The sequence below is a fragment of the Cryptomeria japonica genome, chromosome 11 (genome assembly GCF_030272615.1).
Source record: "Cryptomeria japonica chromosome 11, Sugi_1.0, whole genome shotgun sequence".
Classification (NCBI taxonomy): Eukaryota; Viridiplantae; Streptophyta; class Pinopsida; order Cupressales; family Cupressaceae; genus Cryptomeria; species Cryptomeria japonica.
In genome coordinates, this window is record NC_081415.1 from 367,429,170 (window position 1) to 367,456,447 (window position 27,278).

The window sequence follows — 27,278 nt, forward strand, 5'->3', positions numbered from 1 at the left end:
TGTACACTTAGTTGAGTCCTTCTTGGAAAGACATCTTTATCCGACTCTTCAAACAAAGATCAATGAACTACCTACACAAAACTATCTGACCCTATGAACAATATGCACCTTAAATGATATCATATCTAAGGGTTGGGTTAGTTTAGCATTTGCTTTATGCATTGCATATCATTTTCTTAAAAGCACTGCATTACATATATTTTCTTTTTCAAATGCATCGCATTTACAATTTCTGCATTTGCATATAGCAACATTAATCAAACAAGGCAACTGTCCAATTTTTTCATTTGTTTGTGATGCACTGCAAAAAGGATGTTAGGAGCCCAAGACAAGTCAAATGTTAGTGTTAGTATCAATCAAAAATGAAATATGAAAGAAACTACAATCCTAAGCATGCATATCGAGAGAGATATCAAACATATTATAGAAAGCATACAAAAACGGAGGAAAGACACTAAACCCTCCCAAATGCTTTTCAACATGCTCATAGCTGCTTATCCCTTGTTCCTCTCCTCTCCAAGTTCCACATGAGTGTAGCCCTCAACTTTTTGCACTACTATGGATGTCTTATGGAGATTCAAGATTTATGAATAATGAAGATAAAAAACTATGCAAATGCAAACAAACTAGAAATGAGAAAATACCTAATTAATCTATATTGCTTTTAGCCAAAAGAATAAACTAGATATGATTTTTCTCCTAAATGCTCTCTCAATTTTACTATAGGCTAGATGCATACAAGATTTTTGGATCTGGTTGAAGAAGGAATGGGCTCTATTTATAGGAAAAACAGGGCAATGGATGGTTGAGATTTAGTAATCTCAACAAGGGTCAGGATTGATGGGTTTATGATCCATGTGAGAGCTTTCAAACCAATCCCAGGATGACAAATGTCAAAATGAGATGGATTGAGAGGAGAGGGAAGAATAATTAAATACTTGAGATGACATGAAGGTTACCTTAGGAGGTAAGGTTAGGCTTGAGTTGAATGAATAAAGCCTTTATCCAATGAATAATGCTTTTATCCAACGGACAAACTCTTGTGCAAGAGTTAGTGGGGATAACCATGGTAAAAGAAATGAATGCTTGAAGAGACCCATGAGTTAGATGGGGGTTAAGTTAGAGGGAAAGTCTCTAACCATGTGGGTGAGTTGAGTTAACCATTAATGGTTATGTAAGAGACATAAGTGGTTTGGAAGACTTTGAGGGTTAGCTTGTTGAAGACATAAAGCCTTTAATGCATTTCATATACTTTGAGGCTTTGAGAAGTGACTTCAAGTTGCTTAGGAATGTGACAATAATTAGGAGATGGATTAGGCTAATTAGGAAGGGTTAGAAGAGTCTAGAAGGGGATTAGAAGAGCGAGTGGGTTTGGTGGGTGAGAGAAAATAGGATTTTAATTAAAATAAAATTCATTTATTTCAACTAAATAGGTGCAACTTGCATTTGTAGGAGAATACAAGTTGGGGGGGGGGGGGTAGTTTAGGGATTTAAATAAATATTTATTTATTTATTTAAAGGAGGAAAGGGGTTAAATTAAACAAATATGTTTTATTCATTTAATTGATTGTAGAGTGTGGCTTAATGAATTAATTTAAATAAATTAAATAATTTATTTAGTTAATAGAAGAAGAGGTTGAGGATGAAATTGATGGTTAAATAATCAAATAAATAGTAAATATTCATTTAATTAAGTGGACGGATTTATGTGACTACATTTTCCCCTCTTTGAGACGGTGTGGTTTATCGCATTGTTTCAAAGAAAGAAAGATAGGTGTGAAGAAATATGCCCCATAAATGTTAATTTAATGGGTGGTATGCCCCATCGAGAGATGGGCCGAAACATTTTGAAAAATCGGGCGATCTCTTGAAAAAGAGAAAGAAGTTGGGGGGAGGTAGAATAGAAGAAATTAGAAATAATGGTGAAATAATGGGAGAAAACAGAGTGAATACGGAGAAAGGGCAAGCCAACAAGTACCCTTAGGTCATGCAAGAGATACAGTGCAAAGGTAGTGTGTGCTTTTGATTGATGCTATTCAATTGATCAAAATTGGTTGGACAATCTGGCGCAATCGATTGAATTGCCTCGATTGAGTCAAAGCATGACAGTTGATGTCAGTTGTTCACTTGGATAGGATAAACTCTGAGTAAGTGAGTCAAAGTGACATGTTGTGACTTAGACAATTGTTGTAATTTTCTGATGAAGTCAAGGTATCTGAAGAAAAATACTCATTGAGACTTAAACAATTGATGTAATTGTCCATGTTGATTGTGTTTGATTGGTTGATCAATTGATAGTGCTTGAGTTGTAGGTTGTTTGTGGTGAATCATAGCAGCCTCGTTGAGACTAGGTCATTATGAGAAATGTTTGTTGTAGTCTAGGTTTGCCATGATTGATTACCTGTTGAGACCCGAAGATACTTGATCAAAGTAACTGTTGATAGTCTAGGTGTGCATGAGTTGATGTACCTGCGTAGACAGAGTAACTTGCTTGGCTTATAGGATGACCAAGGATGGGGCACACAACCCCTCCTGTTAGAGATGGATGGTGATGAATGTGGCTTGATTGGGTTGATGGGGCATGATGCAGGGTAGGCAATTTATGATGATGACCTAGATAGGGAGGGTGAGGGGGGGGATTCAATGTTAGAAGATATGGAGGACCTAGGACCCATTCCTGTGTGAGAGGAGCAAAAATAGAGTATCCATTGTTATGACTATGTATAAATGATATGTAACTATATGGATGTATGGATGGATGGAATGCAACAAAATGCAATATATACATATGAGATGAAATGACGATCCATAGATTATTTATAGTGCTTAATTTCATCATCGGGCATGGTAGTATCATTCTTGGCCGAGGTAGCAGGAACCAAGTTGAGCATTTCACTTGTAAGAAAGCATCATAGACAAGGAAAAGTTACCCTCCATTCTAGTTCATGCACAAATGGTCGAGGTATACGCTATAGTCAACAAGCCATAGTGATCCATGGCTGTATGTTTGCATATGATCATGTAGCTTAGTGAAATTCCCACATAGACACCATTAGTGCATGCCCTAAAACTTCATTGGAACAATCCGTAGACAGCAAACAAAAAAGATATTAGGAACCATCTTGGCTACTCTAATCACTTGTGGATATCTCAGAGTAGCATATAGGAACCTAATATGAATAAAAAAGAAATAAAAAATCTACCAAGTACTTAGTAGCTTAAACAAAATTTTCTTGTCAAAGAAAATGTTACCATGTATTTGTTTTGTAAGGAAGGATGCATCCTTGTGAAGATGATTGTGTGCAGATGTTTGGATTGGTTGGTTGATTTGATAAATGATCCTCATTTGAGTAGCTCAAAATGCTTGTTTGGTGTCTATTGTGATGTGTATGTACAGATAATAATATGCGTTGCAATGTTTTTGAGTGTTATTTTTTTGATGTTTTTGTTATTTTCTGAGTTTTTACAAATGTTTTGGGGATTGTTTGAGTTTTTATGAGTGTTTTTGGGTATTATTTCCAGCCAATTTTGAATGAGGAACTTAATGAATCACAAGTAATGTAGAATATACTTCCATAAGTAGGTTAAGAGAATTGCCCCCAGTTAGATGCTGCTATGAAAGCAGGATGCAAGACACATGAAGTATTAACCCTGATTGCAGATCAATGACAAGCCATGGTTTGAATAATAGATGAATGGATGTAATGGATGTGATCGCAACAAGTCTGAAAGACAATGGAGCCATATCCTTTATGAGTGGCACCTGTTTGCTAGGTTTTGACCATCATACTTACCCAAGGTGCCACCGTAGTGGTTTTTACTGTTTGGATGAATGATTTTTCTTTACTATTTTCTTGATTTTTTTGTATTTTCTTTAGGATATTTTTCTGAATGTTTTTGATATATTTTTTTTTATGATATATTGGAGGAGCTTGATGCTCTACACAACTTATGTATGAAACCATTTGAGGTGCATATTGTTGATCAGATCTTCTAGCGGTTCTCCTTCTGAAGTTGCCAACTAATATGCCCCAGACCCAAATACAACAGTGATAACATATGGACCCATCCATTTGGATTCAAACTTGTCCCGATGTTCTCTGTTTGGTTGGTTACAAGGATTCTCCCTGAGAACAAGATCACCTACCTCAAATATATGAGGTTTGACTCGATCATTGTAGCTTCTGCTCATGTGTTGCTAATAGGCTTTTAGGTGGTTGTATGTAGCTTGTCGCCTTTCATCAAGCAGTTCCAAGTCCTGGAGATGGGAGACTCGGTATGCTTCATCATCTATCAAATTGTGCAAGGAAACTTGTAGAGATTGTATTTCAACCGCAATAGGCAGAATGAATTATGCTCCATTAACCAGTGAGTAGGGAGTTGCGCTTGTAGGGGTTTGAATGCTAGTTTGATATGCCCATAGTGCTGGATTTAATTGAATGTGCCAATCACGACTAGAATTATTGACTATCTTTTTGAGGATCCTCAATATATTCTTGTTTGATTCTTTGGATTGACCATGGCCTTGAGCTTAATAGGGGTGGAAAAATAGTGTTGGATGTGAAACTTCTTGTAGAATTCACAGACATCTTGATTTTTGAAAGGAAGCCCATTATCTATGATGATGGACATGGGTACACTATACCAACATATGATGTAGTTAAGGATGAATGAGGCGATCTTCCTGCCAGTGACTTGGGTAAGTGGAACTGCTTTGATCCACTTTGTGAAGTATCCAGTGGTGGTAATGATAATTTATGGCCATTGGATTAAGATGGATGGATTTTACCCACAAGGTCAAGTCCCCATTGACAAAAGGGCCATGTTGTTGTGATTGGTTGCAATTCCTATGCTGGTGCATGTATCAGGTCGCCATGAACTTGGCACTTCTTGTATTTTCTGACAAAATAGTAGGAGTCTTTTTCCATGGTGGGCCAATAGTATCTAGCATGCATGATTTTCTTTTCCAGTGAAGGACCTCTTGAGTGAGCCCCATAGATTTCCTTCGTGTACCTCTTCTAAGGCTTGTGTTATCTCATCTTGTTCCAAACATCAAAGGAGAGTACCATCAAGACTTCGCCTGTATAGGGTGTCGACAATGATGGTGTATCGAACGCTTTGGTGGATGAAGGTTTTTCATTGGTTATTGGATTGGTTGGGAGGAAGTGTGTGATCACAGAGGTAAGTGAAGAACTCACCATACCATGGGGATTTGGAACCGATGAGGCAACATATCATTTTAGATTCAGGGATATCATACGTAGGGATCCAAAGCTGTTCTGCCAAGAAATCATAGTGTGTTGAATTTTGTAGAAGATCCAGGAGAGATGCAATTGTAGCCATTGCATCGACAACTCAATTCTGATCTCTGGGTACTTGCTCAAATGTGATAGTTGTAAATGACTCTTTGTAACTATCCACCATCCTTTTATAAGACATGAGCTTATCATCCTTAGTTTGATACTCATCAGTGACTTGTCGGATGACTAACTAAGAATCTCCATATACCTGCAGCTCTTTGAGATGCCATTGTATAGCCAATCTGAGTCCTGTGATTAAGGCTTCATATTCTGCTATATTATTGGTGCATGGGAAAATGATCCTATATGACTTCAGGATGTTGTCCCCTTGAGGTGTGATAAATAAGAATACCTGCCCCCGAGCCATGTCTTGTATATGAGCCATCAAAATTTAGCTTCCAAGGTTGTGTAGTTGTGATCATGAAGACCTCCTCATTTGGAAAGTTGGAAACAAGAGGATGGTCACCTGTGAGGGGTGTATCGGCCAACTAATCTGCAATATCTTTCCCTTTGATAGCCTTGCGGTCCACATACTCTATATCAAATTCACTCAAAATCATAACCCATTTGGCCAAGCGGCCTGTCAATGCTGCCTTGTTGAGTAGGTATTTGAGTGGATCTATTTTGGAAATGAGTTGTACCTTGTGCGTTAACATGTAATGCCTCAATTTGGTGGTTGCCAAGATAACTGCTAGGCAAGCTCGCTCAATAGGTGTGTAATTGAGTTCATAGCCTACCAATGTGTGAGAGATATATTATACAACACATTCTTTGCCTTCTACATTGTGTTGTGCTAACATTACTCCTAATGCCGTATTTATAGCTGAAATATATAGCAATAGAGGTCTACTTGGATCTTGTGGTATTAGCAAGGGTGTATTCATTAGGTAGTCTTTAAGCATTTGGAATGCTTGCTGGCACTTTGTATCCCATTAAAAGTGGATATTCTTATGTAACAAATGCGTGAAGGGGCGACACTTATCAACCAATTGTGTAATGAATCTGTGAATTGATTGTAGCTGCCCTTGTAGTGTCCTTAACTGCCTGATGTTCTTGGGAGGTGACATGTCCATGATTCCTTTGATTTTCACCAGATCTACTTCAATGCCCTTGCTTGAGACAATGTATCCTAAGAGCTTCCTAGAGGTTACTCCAAAGACACATTTTTTTGGATTAAGACGAACATGATATTGCTGTAATCTGTCGAAGATTTGACCCAGTATTTCCAAATGATCCTCTCTTGTTAAGGATTTAGCTATTAAATCATCGACATAATCTTCCATTATAGTGTTCATCATGTCATGAAATATGGTAGTCATAGCTCTTTGATAGGTTTCCCCTATGTTCTTTAGACCAAATGGCATCACATTCCAACAGTAGGTTCGCCATGGGCATGTGAAAGCAGTTTTAAGTTGATCTTGTGGAGCAATGTTGATCTGGTTGTACCTTGAAAATCCATCCATAAGAGAAAGCATTGCATGACCCGTTGTTAGATTGACAATCATGTTGATGTTTGGTAAGGGGAAGTCATCTTTAGGACATGCCTTGTTCAAATCTCTGAAGTCTATACAAATACGGATGCCCCCATTAGGTTTGCCGATGGGTACGATGTTGGAGATCCAATTTGCATAATCAATTGGTCTGATGAAACCAACATCCAAGAGCTTTTTGAATTCTACTTTGACAAGAATAGCAATTTGTGGGTGCATCTTTCTGAGCTTTTGTTTAACAAGTTTAGCTCCTTCTGCCATGGTTAGGTGTTGCATGACCAAATTGGGATCTAAGCCAGGCATGTCTGCATAAGACCTTGCGAAGTTGATTTGACGCTTCTAGAAGAAATCCACAAATTTTGGTTGTTCCTCTAGAGTTAATAGAGATGCCAAATGTATTTGGTGAGGAGTCTCAGGGGTCCCCACATTGAATTCTTTTGTTTCTTCGATTAGGATTGTTGATCTCTCCTGATTTGTACTAGAGGGGAGGATGTCGAACCTTTCATCTGTAGGTGCCTCAGAGAGGTTTTCACCTTTGGATACGCTCTTTATTTTTACTTTTTTGGGATCAAACAATGCCATGGTGTGGTTTTCACTAGAAGATCCATGTTTTATAGTGATATTTTTGTAGCTAAAAGGTTTGGCATCTTCCCCAAAGTATGTTGTGCTATTAAGTTTGATGAAAAACCCAACTGTATGATCCCCACTTGGTATGTTATCCCATATTTCTAAAAAGTCTAGGAGTGCCTCATCATTTTGGAAATGATCAAGACATGGGGGATTTGGCTGGTTCCAATCAATGAGTTCAGGGTGGATGATAAGCATTACCTCATCGATTAAGTTAAGTTCAAAGGAGGTGTCAGTGAGGGTTAATATAGATGAGTGAAGTTCATCGATGGTACTCTCCTTGTCAGATTCTAGTGTCGGTTTTGACGTAGGGCCTGTGGAAGTTGCTTCTTGCTCAGGAACCCAAAAGGTTTTAATCTATGCCTCTCCATATACTAGGATATCTTTACGAGGTGGTGGAGGTGAGGTGTCTTCCTCGTTTGAAGTATTTAGATTTATTGAATCCCATTCCCACTCATGGGAGTCAGTCTCTGAATCACTCTCTAACATTCAATTACTATACCAAGTTGGGATATCTTTTGGATTAAAGAGTGTATTGGTCACGGGTGTATGCACTTTTATAGGTGGGATTGTTGGTGCCGCTGATGGGGTCATTGGTGTTGTTGATGCTACTGCAAGGGTTATTGGTGTTGTTGGTGCAATTGGTACTACTGGTGCTACTGATGGGATTATTGGTCTTGTTGATGTTGTTGCTAGGAGTATTGGTGCTATTGATGCTACTGATGAGATTATTGGTTTTGTTGGTGTAGGTGGTGTAGTTGGTGCCACATATATAATCAAGGATGGCCTCCTTTGAGTAACTGGCTGATATAGGGGTTTGTTGGGTTTTCCTTTGAATCTAAGCTTAGGAAGAGATTCCTTTTGAAAGCCTAATCCAGTTTTATCTTTGGGTTTCAACTCAGGTTGTAAGGGATTGTGTTGTCCTAGTTTGCAATGTCCCAAAGCACTTTGGCCATCATAGCCCATTCTTTGCATGATAGTGAGGCATTTGCCATATTTATCAGTGGGAAGCTTAGCCTTTGGGTTTTCTATTTTGATAGGGTCTTTGTATATCCATTTTGCCAGGTCCTCATCCATGGTTTCCTCCTCCTGACTTTTACCAGGGATGAATTGGGCCAAAGTACATGCTTGCTTGGCTAGTGGTGTTTGAAGCAACTTTTGAGGTTTGCCATGAGTTCTAGGGGATGCGGGTAATTGTCCAACACAAAAGAGTTGGCTAAGATTATATTCCCCGAGACCTTCCTCAACAATTTTCATTTTCAACTTCTCTTGCTTTGGTATAGGGGTGATTGAGTTGGAAAGAGAGGCAAGATTAACATATGATGTGGCAGGGATAGCTTCTCTATTGTTAGGTATGGTGATCTATGGCTGATGGTTGATGTTATTACAATATGCAAATGGATTTGCATCGCCAAGGATTATGATTTCTACACCATTATGGGGAAACTTGATACATTGGTGATAGGTGGACGGGACTGCTTACATGGCATGTATCCGAGGTCTTCCTAATAAGATATTATATGGCAAAGGAAAGTCTAGAACTTAGTAGACGATATGCTTCACCACTGGCCCCACTCTGATAGGTAATACAACAGCTCCTCTGGAAGAACGCTTTGCATCATCATAGGCCTTAATGGTTATCTTTTTGTTGGGATCCACCGATTCTAATGCATAGCCTAGTGTTGTGACCAATTGTAAGGTGCATATATTCAAGCCATTTCCATTGTCAATCAAGACTCTCTTGATTTTGTGTTGGTTTATAAATCCTTGAATATGAAGGGATGCATTATGTGGTTGTTGGAATGAAACGTTGTCACTTTCAGAAAAAGTGAGGCATGGTGATGACTTGAGATTACCAACCATGGCTTGAAATTGATCTGTGTTGAGGTTGGCGGGGATTGACGCTTCTTGGAGAGATTGATCCAAGATTTTTTTATGTGAGGGGGATAAGCACAAGTGTTCTAATATGGAAATGAATGTGGGCATTTTATCTAATTGCTCCATAAGATTATACTATTTGTGAAAGGGTGTCGTTCCTTATGGTGTTGCACGAATGGTAATCTTGCTACAATGCATAACAACGTTGCATGTAGGATTTGGATCTTTGATGGTAAGAGTTGCAATTTGTTCATCAACATCATAGCAGTGATTCACAGTATAATTATATGCAGCTTGTGTATAATTAGTTGTAGTATCTGTGTTTCTCCCTGAGGTTGAAGGACCTCTTTGATCATGTGATGGAAGTGGATTCTTGAACATCAGATGATCATCATTGGAATTTTTAGGGTCATGTCATTCTATTTCAATTTCTCCTCTGTCAATAAGATCTTCAACAAGATCTTTCGGTCGATGGAAATTTCTCATTTTATGCCCTTTTCCCTGGTGAAATTCATAATGTTCATTATCGTGCCACCATGGGGTTTTGACCTAAGGCTCATAGTTAGAGGTTTTCAGTAGGGTCACAATATTTGAAGAGACAAATTGATGCAAGATTGTTTCGATGGGTTCCCCTAAGGGTGTGTATGTGCATTTTGTTGCCATTGTTTTGGTTCCTCTTGTGGCGCATTGTGACCTTGATTTGGTGGATGAGTGGTGGTGTTATTTTTAGGGGGATTTTGTCCTGCAAATCTAACCACAGGTTGTGCAATTTTTATTGTTCGTGCATCCACTATCCCATTATTGACAACGTTCTTGTTCTTGTTTCAAAAATTTGGTTTATCACTATTATATCATGGACGAGAGCCATCTTTGGGTTCATTGTAGATTTTGATAAGTCCATTTTTGATAAGAGCTCTTTCACATTTTAGTCCTTGAGTGATCATCTCTTCAAAGGATTTTGTACCCTTCATGTCTAAATAGAATTCCTTCTCATCATTCAAGTTGGAAAGATTATTTCCACTAGTTCTTGTTCAAGTAAATGAAGAGAACATCTGCTAGACAGTTGCCTCCACCATCGTAGGAAAGATGAGAGCAACTCCCCTGGTTTTTGTTTGGTGTTGCATAAATCTTCCATGGTAACATCTCGTTCTATGTTATGTGCATAATGAGCGATGAATTTTTGAACTAGTTCCTCAAATGTTCTAATGCCACCTGGTAATCGGGAAAACCATTGCGTGGTTGTGCCTCCTAAACTCCGAGGAAAAAGGCACATTAGATAGGTGTCCTTATAGGCCACCTCTAAACAAGCTAAGTGAAATTATCGTACATGATCTCTAGGGTCCCCTTTGCCCCTATACTTTTCAAACTTGGGTGTTTCAAACCCTCACAGAAAAGGTGGCATAAGCATGTTCCTATCAAAAGGATAGGGACAAATATTGTTAAGTGAAAACCAAGTAGTCTTCACACCACTATTGAGTTGTTGAGTGAGATTTTCTACTTGTTGTCTCAGTATGTCTATTTATGAAGGAGGCGGAGGTGGATGATTACCTTGATGATTAAGGTGATAGTGGAAGTAATCTCTACCTCTTCCACCATCGTTATGGCTATGTTGCTGAGATGTTTGCCGTATTTGTGCAGTATCAAAATTAGAGGGTAGTTTAGAACCCTCTTGTGCAAGTCTCAGAAAATGAGCATCTGCATTGTTTCTAAGGATTTTGTCAAAGAGTCTATTGAACTTGGGATTGTGTTGTGCTCTTTCTATATCTTCAGGAGTTGGAGTGCTAGGATCTTCATCATTAGTGCCTCCTCCAATGACCTCTTGAAAATCGTTGAGGTTTTCTTCCTCCTCATCTTCGATCTCTGGTTGTCAATTTCTCATTGATCTTGCTTGAGCCATATCGTTGAAAGTTTGGGTGAAAGTGATTAAGAGGTGGTGATGAAATGTTTGATGAAAGAAAAGTGTTTGTGAAATGTTTAGAAGATGGATCTCTAATACTGAAGGTTGGATGTTACCAAAGTTCTTTGTGAATTGCTCTTGTGTTTTCAACAATTTTTGATGTGATAAGGTATAGCAAGGTTTGAGATGTGTTACAAACCAAGCTACCTAGCAATGAGAGGATGTACTCAGAAACTAGTTTAAACCTGTGTAGAATTGCCTCTTAGGATGATTGATCCTAGATGTAGAGACACCCTAAAAGTGATTTGTTGGTTTGATTTAAAAAATATTTTAAAAAACTTAGGACAAGACCTTTTTGTGTTTTGAGAGTTGAAATGAATTGTGATGTGTGAAGGTGAAAGTGGATAGAATATAGACTTCAATAGAAACTTTCTATCACAAAGGGGGTTTCTACTTCTTCCTCTCTTAGTGGTTTGTGGTTCCCCTTGAGCTTCATTATAGGTGATATAGATTTTTGGAAAGAAAGCAGGGTTGATCTTGCCTCCGTTGTTTTTGTGATAATCCAAGGCTCTATATTGAGTAAAAGCTCTATTATTCAAAGGCTCTTTGTCAAATTTGTTGGATTTGCCTTGAAGATACAAGTGCATATGATGCAAGAAGGCTCTATGTGAGAGAAAAAATTGTCTATTGATATAGAAAAACTTCCTTCTTTTGATAAGAGCTTTTGAACTCAATGGTCTCTTCTTCAAGTTGGTATTTTGATGAAGATTTTGTTTTCTCAATATATGAGTGATGGTCATATAAATTTAAATCTTGTTTCACTTTGTTGATGTTTGTTTTTGGTGATCAATGTTGATGTAAAATTGTGTTGGATGAATACTTGGTTTAAAATTGTTTTGAATTTCTTCGAGAAGAAAACATATCAAGCACACAAGCACAATAGTCTTGCCTCAAAAGGCATAATTGGTGTGGGTCTAAATAGACCCAATCATGAAATTTTTTTGACCCTTTTCAAATGTTTTGTATGTTTTTCCAAAAGCCTAAATTCGGTTCAAATTGTTACTGGTCTGACACAAGATGAAGACAACTCAAACACACTTTATCCCTAAGGTCAATGACCAGTTGCAATATTTTTATCCCACATCTTGATATTTCTTTGACTTTGGTACTGCATACCTAATAAATCCCGTCGTGGTAGCTAAGGATGTGATATACTAAGTCTTGCACGAGCATAATAGATAGATGATCCCTATGATCGGGGAGTCACCACTTTTATCAAGCTACAAGTAGCCTTTCAAAAATCCCTGTTTCTACTCAAGGAAATATGTACAATGAGTATCTTGGGAGAAAAACCATCTATACTCTTGCACTGAACTTTTCACAAATATCCTCAATCAATAGAATGGGTGGGCTTCTATAATAAAAGGTGTTTAGTAATGTTCGATGTATTTGGATGTAAGTTCATTCTGCAGCGACTCACTTAAGAGCCTTGTAACCTATGGTGGGGCCCATATGTCTTTTGACAAGTTACATTATAGGAACAACTACACCCAAGGCAAGAGCTTTTTCTCTTACCTGATTTCTATAGTGGCTCAAGGGATTTACCGCAAAAAATCATTTTCAAGAGTCATGTGTCTCTTGGCAGGCCTCTCTTAAAAAATAAATTTTTTTGAGCATTACTAACGCTTTTCTCTTGCACCTAGGACCACGAGAGCCAAGGGAGAGGATAGTGTGTGTTAGAAGTGGGACCACTCTACAGATTTTTGCACAAGTGTGCCAAACACTGAAAACACTTGTTCTTTTTAACTGGTTTATTACAATGTGATCTATCTCCTATTTGGAGATTTTTCTCCAACAACCATGGTGTTCTTTTTAACTTCACAAGGCAATTTGTTTTGTAACTAGGAAATTGAAAAATCCTAGTCAACTAAATTAAAAGCACGTTACTCAAAGTAAAAGCAAGTTTTGCAAAAAAAATGGACAAGTTGTTTGTTCTTTTTAACTTTGCAAAATAAAGAGTTGATTGTGGATTTTTAACCTTGCAAGAAATGAAAGTTGTTTTTGTTTGTTTTAAATCCAAAATGAAATATTTGCCTCTAACTTGCAAGAAAACAAAGTTGTTTGTGTGTTTTTGTGGTTCTTTTTTATTTTTGCAAAGTGAAATTCCTTTTTTGCCCAAATTGAAAATTTTATTTATTTTAGCCCAAAAGGAAAGATGAAGTTAATTTTAGTCCAAAAGGGAAAGTGAATTCTTTTTAATCCTAACTTTAAAAGTGAAGCTTTAGAAAGAAAGGAAAAAAAAGAAAAAAAACTTTCTAAATCCCTAACTCCTCGAATCCTGCAAAACAAGAAGTTAGCAAAAACCTGCACAAAAAACAAAACAATTAGTGAAAAAGAAAGTTTTTGGTGGGCTTCTACAAGCCTAAAATTTTGATTTTTCGGTTACATGAGATTTTTTTCAACTCTCTGTTATTAAAGCGCTACTAAATACAGATGCATTGAAAGACTGACAAAAGCGCTAAAAAAACACCGACAACACTACTATATGAACGGATGCGCTAATTAACATTGTCAAACAAAAATAAAATCTCTGTCAGACAGAGAGCGCAACCGCACTAAAAGAGTTACAATAACGCTATTTAACCAATAATAGTGCTATAATTCATACAACGATGCTACTTCTCTGACAAAAGCACCAAAAATATGACAAAAGTGCTAAATCCTCAACTATCAAAGGTGCTAGTATGCGTTCAATAGCGCTAAAGTGCAACCTATGTGTGGCAATTTGGCAATTTTTACCCAAAAAAAAAAGTTAGCTTGTTTGACCAGAAGGTTGCATGTTTGATTCACGTCGGGTTCACAAATGATGCACTGCAAAAAGGATGTTAGGAACACAAGACAAGTAAAACATTAGTGTTAGTATCAATAAAAAATGAAATATGAAAGAAACTACAATCCTAAGCATGCATATCAAGAGAGATATCAAACATATTATAGAAAGCATATGATAATGGAGGAAAGACACTAAGCCCTCCCAAATGCTTTCCAACATGCTCATAGCTGCTCCTCCCTTGTTCCTCTCCTCTCCAAGTTCCACATGAGTGTAGCCCTCAAATTTTTGCACTACTATGGATGTCTTATGGAGATTCAAGATTTATGAATAATGAAGATAAAAGACTATGCAAATGCAAACAAACTAGATATGAGAAAATACCTAATTAATCTATATTGATTTTAGCCAAAATAATAAACTAGATATGATTTTTCTCCTAAATGATCTCTCAATTTTACTATAGGTTAGATGCATACAAGATTTTTGGATCTGGTTGAAGAAGGAATGGGCTCTATTTATAGGAAAAACAGGGCAATGGATGGTTGAGATTTAGTAATCTCAACAAGGGTCAGGATTTAAGAGCTTTCAACCCAATCCTAGGATGAAAAATGTCAACATGAGATGGCTTGAGAGGAGAGGGAAGAAGAATTAAATGCTTGAGATGACATGAAGGTTACCTTAGGAGGTAAGGTTAGGCTTGCGTTGAATGAATAAAGCCTTTATCCAATGAATAATGTCTTTATCCAATGGACAAACTCTTATGCAAGAATTAATGGGGATAACCATGGTCAAAGAAATGAATGCTTGAAGAGACCCATGAGTTAGATGGGGGTTAAGTTATAGGGAAATTCTCTAACCATGTGGGTGAGTTGAGTTAACCATTAATGGTTATGTAAGAGCCATAAGTGGTTTGGAAGACTTTGAGGGTTAACTTGGTGAAGACATAAAGCCTTTAATGCATTTCAAAGACTTTGAGGCTTTGAGAAGTGACTTCAAGTTGCTTAGGAATGTGACAATAATTAGGAGATGGATTAGGCTAATTAGGAAGGGTTAGAAGAGTCTAGAAAGGGGATTAGAAGAGTCTAGAAGGGGATTAGAAGAGCAAGTGGGTTTGGTGGGTGAGAGAAAATAGGCTTTTAACTAAAATAAAATTCATTTATTTCAACTAAATAGGCACAACTTGCATTTGTAGGAGAATACAAGTGTGGGGGGGGGGGGGGGGTAGTTTAGGGATTTAAATAAATATTTATTTATTTATATAAAGGAAGAAAGGGGTTAAATTAAACAAATATGTTTTATTCATTTAATTGATTGTAGAGTGTAACTTTATGAATTAATTTAAATAAATTGAATAATTTATTTAGTTAATAGAAGAAGAGGTTGATGATGAAATTAATTAAATATCAATTTAATTAACTGATGACTGATGGTTAAATAATCAAATAAATAGTAAATATTCATTTAATTAAGTGGACAAATTTATGTGACTACAGTTTGCAGTCAAGACAAACAAGGGTCGTCTCCTTTCTTAGATATTCAGAGATGAAGTTCTTGAGGTCATAAGGTCATTCATTTTCAATATTATCTTGTGATGACACTTTACTTATGGTTGGGTAGTGATTTCACTCTTTGAGACTTATTAACCCAAAATCTATCAATTGCTATATCTCAAACACATTAACAAAATCTCTAATTCATTCGAGACACCTAGTTGATCATCTGACTAGTGAAAAATCTAAAATTCTACTTCAACACCACTGTAATTGTCACACCTAAGTAGGTTTCATTACTTACAAGTCAAGGCAAAAAAAAAGAAAAATAGAAAAAGTTTTATGCCAAATATTCATCTCAAGGCAAAAGAGCAATGATGTATAATTGAAATATCACACATACAAGTGCGACAAAAAGCTTGACTATGGGAACATGCGAGTAACTCCATCAGGGCTATGGACGCGTACTGGAAATCGAGCAATATTTGAGAAATTATAATCTATAACCTCATTGGAGCTCTAAAAGCTTGTTGGTAGTGAGGCTCTATTCGGGATGCTTTTGAAGTTAGGATAATCCATGCAGCTAGTCATATAGGATGCTAAGGATCTTTAGTGGAACAAGAGTAGGAATTAAGTCATTTGCACTCACATGGGCAAAAGAAGATCAAAGTTTCAAGAATATATGGGAAATTTTTTCAAGTCTCCATTTGTAAATCCTAGTCACTAAGTGTGTGGATTTGGATGTTCGAAGGGACCTTAAGGATAAATTGACCGCTTTTCTATGAAATGTTTTGTACCTCCATTTCAATTGGTGTATTACGAAGTGCTCAAAAAACATGGTCATCCTTGTTTGAATAGGAAATGCATCTTCATCATGCATATTGCATTAACATAGATCATATCAAAAAATTATTGTCTCCATATGAATTTTATAGATCATCACATCATATAGGTCTGCATACTGGGGGCATTATTGAAAAAATCTTAAAAATCATAAAATGTCCTGAACAAAATCATAAAAAAAAATAAAAATAAAATAAAAAAATCAAATGCCTTGGTGAAAACCTGGTAAACATGCATCTTGGTAAAAAAAGAAAAGAAAAGATATTTGCCAAGCAGGTGAAAACCTAGTAAATAGGTGCCTCTTGTACTCAAGTGCTTCTTTGGTCAATGCAAATTTGGCATTTCCCATTTTCATTCCTGCTTTCCTGCATCTTTGCTTTCTCTTGTGCATAACTTTTAGTCACTTTTGTGACATCCTAGTTCTTTTGGAACCCTCATGACTTGAAATTGATCAATTTACTAGTCTTAGGGTAATCAACTGATCAATCTAAATGTCCTAAGTAGTGTAACCAAGTCATCTTTCTATCAATAGTACCAGGTCATCCACTCTGAGTCAGTCACTTATCTCCAAACTACTGAAGAGTTTTATCACCGAGTAAACAAGCAAAACAAGACTACTGAAAAAAAATCACTAAACTGTTTGAGATATGATTGAAATTTTCTTTGTGTGTTGTCTTTTAAATTGGTTTTTTATTATTATTCCCTCTGAGTAACTCGAGGAAGTCTATCTTGACTAAGAGGAGCAAGGATTGGGGGCATAATACTTTTCTTTGTTTTCTTCTTGTAAGAGTGATTTTGATGATCTGGAAACATCTATTAAGTTGGGTGTCTATGATAAGTGTCTTCACATCAAGGTGAAATCGCCACACATAACTCAACTCTGCTTATTTGTATGCTATAAGGAGGTTGGAGTCATTTCTTTGTCTATTTTGAGGGAATTTCTTTAATGTGCAATCCAGATGCATGCGTGATCTGCCCAAGGATATGAACAATAAAAGGGTCATTGCAGACAAGATAATTAATATTGCTTATGAAAAGGAAGGAACTCTATTTTTTTCCTGTTGTATTTGTAAAACACTCAGTGATGAAAATTAAGCATACTAAATCTAGTGACTAGGTTTAAGTTGCATTCATTCTAAATTTTATGCATTTCAATTGATTTTGGCATGATAACAATGATCTCTTTATGTTTGAATGAGAATTTGAAGCAATCATCATTTCTCAGCTAAGTGGTCTCTTTTTCATCGTCGTTTCTTTCATCGAGTACTTGTGTATTGAGATGTTAGCTACATACATGAGCATCTTATATAGATCCATACATTTCATTATATACTTATTTGCATTATTTGCATTACTAGTTACTCATTTTCATTATTTATTTGCATGTGAAAAAGAAGAAATAAAAAAAAACATCCATATTCATCTCCATTACATACATCCATAATGAAAAGATATGCATACATATGGAATAAAGTATATAAATAGACATCTCATAATCAATCAACACAAGTACGATGAAATCAAATCAAGAGCTCGTATAAATTGTCATAATCTCAATGTCTAAGAGTACAAATGATATCAACTGTTAAATATAATGTCTCATCGGAGGAAGAATCGTATAGGCTACAAAAATGAGGTATATAATAAAATCTAGGAGACATAAAAAATATTTCTCTTTGTCTCTCCCTCATTGTCGGGTGGAGGAGGTGGTTCTTGCTAACCAACGTCCTGTCTGGGTGCCCTAGCTCCCTCAGATCGAGCCATATACTAAGAATGTGGAACAACCCACTGTACTACTAGGACCGCTATTCTATAAGCTACAATGTAATAGGTTGCATGACTCATCTGATGTAAAACCTCTCACTAAAGAGCATCATACTCTGCTCTCACCTTTGCAAGTTGTTGGTCTCGCTCTGCCAGTTGCATCTGTGCCATTGTCAACTGTGACTGCAAACCTATCAACCTTGATCTCAAAGACTATACTACATCTGGTACTCCCTGCTCTCTCCCAACTTCTCCCTCTCTTCCTCCCTACTCATCTCTCCACTGCCTAACTTGCCTAGAAGCCGCTCTCTCCTCCTCACCTCCAACCTCTTCTATCCCAACCACATAGAAACCCTTGTTGTCCTCTATCAGGAATCACAAAACAATCGATCATACCAGCCAAAATGCAAGCTGGAGGGTACTACGCACCATATTTGCTCATCAAATCATCCCATGTAATAGTGTAATCAAGAATAGTCTCGTCATGGAATATCCGTCTCAATGCCAAAATGCCTAGTCGTGGAGTAGAATCATAATCAACCTAATCTCTAGCAAATAGAATCCTAAAAAATCCTATATATATCCTTTGGCATGATGGTCATCTCTCAAACCGGTAAATGAAAGGTGTTATGCTCCGAATAAAAATGCTTAACTAAAGCAGTCAACATACCGTGATTCACACGGATATCAGGCATCTATAATAGGTATCTGAATCCACACAAACCAATATGACCTCTCTCTGCGTTTGATAACTCACAAACAAGCCTCACCGTTGATGGAAATGTACACCAAAACTGTATATCTGGAAACTGAATTTGCAGAATTGAACACACCAATCATCAATACATGACCCAATTTGCACTAATAATATGATAAACATGCTATAGAATCCAAATATACAACATTCAAAATAAAAAATTGTTGTTTACACTCTAAAAAATGCTTGTTATTTTTTATACGAGTTTCCACAGACAAGTAGAAACTTGTATGAGACAAAATTACATACCGAACGATTAAATAGTCTCATATGACAATTTAATACTCATTGCATGATAAAATGGTCTATCAAGAACATTTTTGTATGAAGCAAGGGTGTACATAAAATGACAAACTCTACTTGCTCAAACAAAAAAACACAAAAGGACAGATACTCGTACAAGTAACAGTATAACACCACAAGAGAAAATGACAAAAACAACTTTAAATGGATTTTAAAATAAAAAAATTCAACAAAATTTCAAAAATTAAGAAATGCAAAAGCTAAAGATCGATCACTTATTGTTGGGTTGTAGTTCTGTGGTCAATTATGATGTCTTTGGCGTTCGAATTGATGCTCCTGAATCGGAATGGCCATTTTTCTTCGTAGGAGGTTTTTCAAATTTTTAAAGTTTGAGAGGTAAAAATGAATTGAAAATGACACATTGAACCCCTTATATAGCCCAAACCCTAATTTTTAAACTTGCTCTGATGGACGTAAAACTTGTACCCTAAGCTAAATCTACAGTCCTGCGTCCATTTTCGGGATCAAAATCAAAATCTAACGTCATTTTTCTAGTCAAAATTTCACGACATTGACCACTTAGTACTTTCATCCTCAAGTCAATTTTCAAATCATTTTGTGCTCAATTCTAAATCTCAATTTAAATTCTCAAATCAACTCTAATTTTAATCTTCAACATCAATCTTCATGCTCAAATAATTATCATTGCTAAAAATTTCCTAAAATCGTTGTACCCTCGCTAAATTTTGATTTCACTCCCGAGGGGGCATACTCATTGCATCTTTTCAGTGATCATCATCATCAAAAGTCGATAAATTTTTCAAATCTTTATCTAAAGTCAAGCAAAAATATTTTCAAACAAAGAAAATCAATTAAACCTCCTTACTAGGGACATCTTAACTAAATCACGTCGTATCAAGTTAAGATTCTATGATGTATAATACAACAATCTCTAGGGGCATATCAATTTTTATCCTTATCTGAATCAATCTTCAAATTGGTGTTTAATTTCATCACATCAAATCAAGCTGGACATTCTTGCTTTGCTAATCGGTTCTTGTTCAATCAAGTTCCGAATTGGTTTTATCGCTTTTCTCAGTCGATTCTTGTTTAATCAAGTTCGGAATCAGTTTTATCTCTAGCTCAATTGGTTCTTGTTCAATCAAGTTCAGAATCAGTTTCTCTCACTTCGCTCAATCTAGTTCAATCAAGATCTAGATCAATGATTGTTTCTTGATCCATCAAGTTCAAGAACGTTATCTTGCTCTTTGTCGATTCTTGTTCAATCAAATTTAGGATCGGTATCGCTTTAATCAAATCTTTTCAGTTTCATCACTTCAAATCAAGCTGAACATCTTTCTTCTCATCAATTTGTGATCCAACAAGTTCAAAACTAATATCTATTTGACATCAACTATTCTTTGAACCAATGCGCTGCTCGCACCTTAATTCAAAGAGGGACAAATTTAATACCCTAAAAATGGTCACCTAAACCATGGGCCCCTAATCTTAACAATATCACCAAGGTCCTAACCAAAGACAATTAAATCAACCTTGAACACTTAATTAATTAATTCTTCAATCATTTATGTTAGAGGGCAAATAAATCACTCTATATTAATTAAATCATTCCAAGTAAATCATTTTGATCAATTATCCTATTTATTTAATTAAATATCCTAGCATATTTAATTAATAAATAAATTTGCCATTTAATCATAAAAAAAGGAATTAATTTACAAAAAGAGATTTATCACAAAAAGAGGAATTAATCTGCAAAAGAAAGAGTCAAATTGAAAACAAAAGAAAAAAATTAAATTGAGAGAAGAAATTAAACTTAAGATATTTCTTTTTCTAAAATTGAGATAACTTGAAAATCAGAAAAGCAATTAAATTGAATTAATCATTTTCTCTAAAAATAAAACTTAAAACCTTTTCTTGAGGAAAGAAGTTCAGTTGTATTGAAAATGCTTTTTCTAGATAAAAATATTGAATAAATTAAAGAAAAGTGCATGGAATCGACTATTTTTATTTCAAGTACATGGAATCAACTAAATTTATCTCCAATGCAGACTCGAACATATAATATTAATGCATTCAATCAAGCTATAATTGGAATTTATCTCAAGATTAACTTAATCGGATCTCTCAATTATTTCAGCTATCTTAAATGGTGCATTTTCTTGAGGAATCTCAACCGCTCATTGCTAATTGATCTTGACCGCTGGTCTCTCTTTTGAGTCTCTATAAATTCAGCCTTCATCTCTCATTTAAAACACCTTGGAGATTTATTGTTATTATACAGGTTTTGCTCTGGAGTCATTGAAGATATTATACTTTGATATTATTGCATCTTAGTTTAGCTTTTTTCATATTTAGTTTAATCATGATTGCTTGAATTTATATAGCTTAATATTCGTTCATATAGCTTATTGTTCATTCATCTAGCTTAATCTTGCATATCTAACTTAATCTTGCATACATTTACCTTATTCTTGTACTCATATAGATTAAACCCTTCGTCTTGGTGTAGTCTAGTCACTGGTATTGCTTAGGCAATTCTGAGAGAAAGTCTATACTCATATATTTTAGAAGGAATTAGGGCAATTTGTTATGGTTTTCATATTCATGATTATATCTATCTAACCATGCATGCAATAACTTAATTGAAGTGTTGTGTCTTACACCTTGCAAATACTTATCCACTTTTCACACACACACCATGTATCCATGCTCTCTACGTCTTTCTTTTCATGAGCTCATAGCTTTGCTATTAGTATTTCATGGATGATGCATTCTTCTCTCTTTTATGTCATCACTTGTGTTCTTGAGATGGTATTTTTCACTTAGAATGATATTAGTTGTTGAGACATTTTGATTTTGAGGTCTCTTCAACTAGTTGACTTGAGGCCTTGTTCTGGTCTTTAGCTTTTTTTATGTGTGTCTTTTGCCTTTTTGTCTTTGTTTGTATTTGATTGTCTTGTTTTGTGTGCCCTTGCATGCATTTGAGTAAGTCAAGATCCTAAGATTGGGGGCTCGGTTCCTCAAAATTAGTGATGTCTTATACTCCTTGTGATTTTGCTCCTCATTGCTCCTCTCTTTCATCTCTTTCATTTACTTTACTATGAGTATTCTCATAGACTCATACTCTCGTTAAAGTGGGGGATAAATGTAGCATCATAAATAATCACTAGATCAATTTACACCTCATCTTTACGCCCTGACTTTAGCGTGTCTCCCTCTCATCTCTTATCTGGGTTTGATCAATTCCTTAACTCCAATTTTGATTCCATATAAACTTACCAGATAACTCTCTAGAGGGATTTCCTCCTCTCTTGGCCTAAATTTTGGTCCTTGATTGAGGAGGACCAGGGTGCTAGTGCCTTGGTCCGCCTCAATAGGGCCCATTTTTCAATTGGAGGATGGAAACTATCTCTCTGACAGGAAATGAAATTGGTGGCTCTATATGACCATTGGAGGTCACCTAATTGGTAAATCAACCTAGGATCTCATATATAAATACATTAATCAATTCATTTCAAATATGTCTCCATATCCAAGAAATAAAGCATTCAAGCATTCATCATCAAGCATTTTTAAAGGTCTTCAAGGCTACATATTTTGCATTCAACCATTGTGGAGAAAATTGCATCATTCATATGCAAACATGTGTGTGTGATTGGGGTTTTGTCAAGTTCATACCATTTAATACAACATATGTGATTACATTTAAGAAGCAAAGAATCATTACCAGTCATTACAAATCTGAGGTATATCTTTCCATTATTTATTTCAATATTTGCAATATTTCATTCAAGATTAATTCCTAAACAACCTATTTACCTTCTCTAGTGTGTGCAAGAGCATGTATGGAGTTGCGATCTTCAGAATTGGCTTTATTTACAAATCCCCCTTTGGAGTGTGAAAAGTGCGGAGGACCAGAGTGACCATGATCCTAGTCTTGACAAATTAGGAGCTCCTTCTGGGAACAAACCTGAATACATTTACATTCCTTAGATCTAGGTTTGTGACTTGATCCGACGACTATAGAACAGTATTTATGCATTTTAACATCAATTCCAACATCTTTACCCTAATTTAAATATTTTCACAATTCAATTTAAAAGAGAGTATAAAATCTTGATGCAATGAATCCAATAAGAATTCTCAGCCGTATCCTTGCGGATTTGAGGCTAGATCTATTGGATTCACTCCTCTTTGATGTATTGGTCCCTAAGTAAAAATTAGTGGTTTTCATATATCTAATTGTGGAAACCCTATTTTTTTACCAACACACTAATTATAGTGAAGTGGAAGAATAAATGAAAAAATATTTAATTAAATAATTTAAATATTATTTAATTAACATGCACGAAAATAATAAAGAATTAATAATTAAATAATTAAATAATTATTTAATTATTTAATGAAAAGGGAGATTAATGTTATTTTGATTAACTAATAAAAAATATTTAATTAATTAATATTTACGAGGAGAATGATGAGAAATGATGGAGAAATGCAATATTCATTTCTTAAGTGTCTACATTTTGCCCCTTTTTGAGACAATCTCTTTTATGGGATTGTTTCAAAGAAATAGTGATAGCAAGAAAAATTATATTTGCAACCTATCCTAGTGTGCCCAAATGGGCCAAGGATGGATGTGGGATGCCCCCTTGAGAGGTTGGCTATAAAAGAAAATTTTAGGCAAAACTCTCAAAAAGGATGAATAGGTTAGGTGTAATGGGGTGAAATGAGCGAAAGAGAAAGAAAAATTGATTGATGGGGTTAAGGGCTAAGAAAGTAGTGAAAGTCACATGACATTGAGGTGGATCCAGTGAGATATAAGTAGGGGTGGGGGTCATTTTGTCTCATTTACAATCTCTCAAGTATTCCATCTTAGAGCCTCAAGAGTCATAGTTGTAAGGAGAAATCAACAAGATGGTGGGGATTTCGGTGGTAAATCATCATGAGGAGTGGTTGCAAATACATAACTAACCAAAGAACTATAGTCCCCCATATATATCCATCCTTGAGGTCCCTAGATCACATCATAGGTGCATTAATTTGGCATCAAATTTAGGTTGTGGAAAAGCACAATTAGGACTATTTTAGCACAAATACCACATGAAACTAAACAATTACCTCAATTTGATGCAATTGCAAAGAAAATCTACACATTTGCAACAAAATTGTGTAATTATTTTTAGGTTGTACAATTGCAAAAATATGCATTTGGTAGGGATATCTATGAAATTGTATATAATTACATAATTATAGGATAAAGTTGCACAAATACGATGAAATGACTCAACTGTGTGGGGATACCATGCTATTGTCAAACAATGGTGCAATTGTAGTATAGGTGCACAATTGTTCATGATGTTGTGTGGTTGCTTCAGACTTAAAAAAAATTGTGGTTTTTTATTTGACAACTGATTATTTTTGCATATTTATTGCAGGAGGACCTAGATAGACTAATATTGAGGCAACGACATCTGTCAACATAGACCTTGCAGGATAAGCTTACTAAGATAGAGCATATGCTATTAGCCCTAGTTGGATTGTGGCACATGACATTCACGCTTGGGATTAGGGATAATATCAATATGATTATAATTTTTTTGTAGGAGCGACATAGTGAGCATAACTCATTTCATCTACGTACTAGTTAGATTTAATGACTCTCGAGGATGTGTGGAGGATTATATGCATCCCCATTCATGGTGAGAGAGTGATGTATGACATGGATAGTGGTGAGAGTTATTTGAGATAGTTATTACTTATAGATGACTTGGGGATGTCATATGGAGAGATTTATTTTGGTCAAGTGATGGTGAGGCTTGATGTGCTACCATTTGTGCTAGTAGGCATCATAGGAGGTATGGTACTTCTTGATAGGAGATCAAGTGGAATCTCAATTAGATGAGGATGGGTACAAGAGAGGATGGTTTCAAATGGGGTTGTTTTTTATAAAGGCCTTTCATACTAGCACATTTCTATTAGGATATGCATTGGGCTATCTATAGTGGGGGAGGGAATCTTGGATTGTGGTGTTACCTCACTTCACATTTGGGCATGTGTGAGCATATAATTGTCACTAGACCATTTTTTCATAGAGTGTAGGGATAAGGTCCTCCATATGTATATACATATTGTAGTCACATAAATCTGTCCATTTTAATTAAATGAATATTTCGTATTTATTTGATTAAAAATCCACTAGCCCCTCTGTCACCATCATCTCAATCACCTGTCCCCATCCGACCGCCAATCCATGTGACCGCCTGTCTGGACACAGAAGCCCTCCCACGATCCCTGACAATACTGCTGGAAGGGGCTCATATAGTGCCGCTATATCTTCCCAGGCAATCGACCCATCATCAATGAATACGTCCTCATCAAAAATCCTCTGGCAAGACACTGTCCCCCAGGATCGATCATACGTCACTAGCTGCCCTCGAATCGGAATCCGAAGAATACGCCACACGTCCTCCAAAGTCACCGTCATCTCGCCCTGAGCCAGATGGAACGTGCATGTCTCACTATGCCATCGCTCTGCTAAAGCTGTAATCAGGCCGTGATTCATCCGAATCACGGGCATATGCATCACCTCATAGAGCCCAGTAGTCGCAATACAATCTATCTCGATCTGAGTCAAACGATCTCGCAACCCCTGTGTCGCAGGGTGGCGCTCGCGTAACTGCAACATGCGTAGATCCTCCTGCACATAGACGTTCATCCAAACACCATCAGTTGTTTTGTTATCAAACTTTCTTAAGTTTAAACCTAGACTATCATCAGATACTTTGATCAAGTATCTTCGGGTCTCAACAGGTAAGCAATCATGGCCGCCTAGACTTCAACAGGCATTTATCCTAACCAATGACCTAAGTCTCATCGGGCTGCTATGGTTCAAAACAACTCCCACTTCACCTCACCATTCATCAATCGTTAGACATCCGGAGTTTTATTTTGTCCGAAACTGGGGCATCTTGTATCCTAAAGCAAAAGCGCTATTTAACCTACAAAAGCGCTCATTCTGAACAATAGTGCTACAACAACATCAATAGCGCTCAAAAAGCCCAACAATAGCGCTATCAAAACAAAAGCACTAAAAAAGCTACACAATAGCGCTATTCAGGTCAATAGCGCTCAATTAGCTACTCCATAGCGCTACAAAAACAAAGGCGCTAAAACCACTCTACAATAGCGCTATTACGAGACAATAGCGCTCAATTGACCCTACAGTAGCGCTAATTTATCAAAAGCGCTCAAACTTGCTTGCAAAAGCGCTAAATTCATGCAAAAGCGCTAAAAATAGCCTACAAAAGCGCTATTGCGGCACAATAGCGCTAATTCATGGAGCAAAAGCGCTAAAAACCTAGTTCCAACGCTCTTGCTCCGACTTGACTTGGACTTAGCTAAAAACATACCAAAAATGCATAAAAAGTGAGTTTTCGAATTTGCGTACCGCTGGTCCATAGTCGGCTGGGCGCTGGTACCGGCGGACTCGCTCAAATCGGTGCTCGGTGATCGGAAACGGCATCGTCGCTTCTCCTTGCTCCTCCAAATGTCACTGTCAGAGCTATAGTTTTCAACTGGTCGCGGTCACAAATGATCCTATTTTACCCCCTTTCACCCCATTTATACCCCCCGCCGTCACCGTAACTTCGCCCCGCTCATCGCCGTGGTCCCCGTGAACTTCCCGAGCCCCCCATTTCTCCATGTTTCCCCCGATTTCTTCTATTTTTAACCAGTATACCTAACTTCTTCTCTTCTATCACCTCGCCAATTTTCATTCTTTTTCGAGAGATCGCCCGATTTTTCAAAAAAAATTTCGGCCCATCTCTCGAGGGGGCATACCACTCATTAAATTAACATTTTAATGGGGCATTTCTTCACACCAGTTTTTCTTTCTTTGAAACGATGCGATAAACTGCACCGTCTCAAAGAGGGGCAAATGTAGTCACATAAATCTGTCCATTTTAATTAAATGAATATTTTGTATTTATTTGATTAAAAATCCACTAGCCATCAATTAATTAAATTAATATTTAATTAATTCATCCCCAAACATTCTTCTATTAATTAAATAAATTATTCAATTTATTTTAATTAATTCATTAAATCAAATTCCCATCAATTAAATAAAT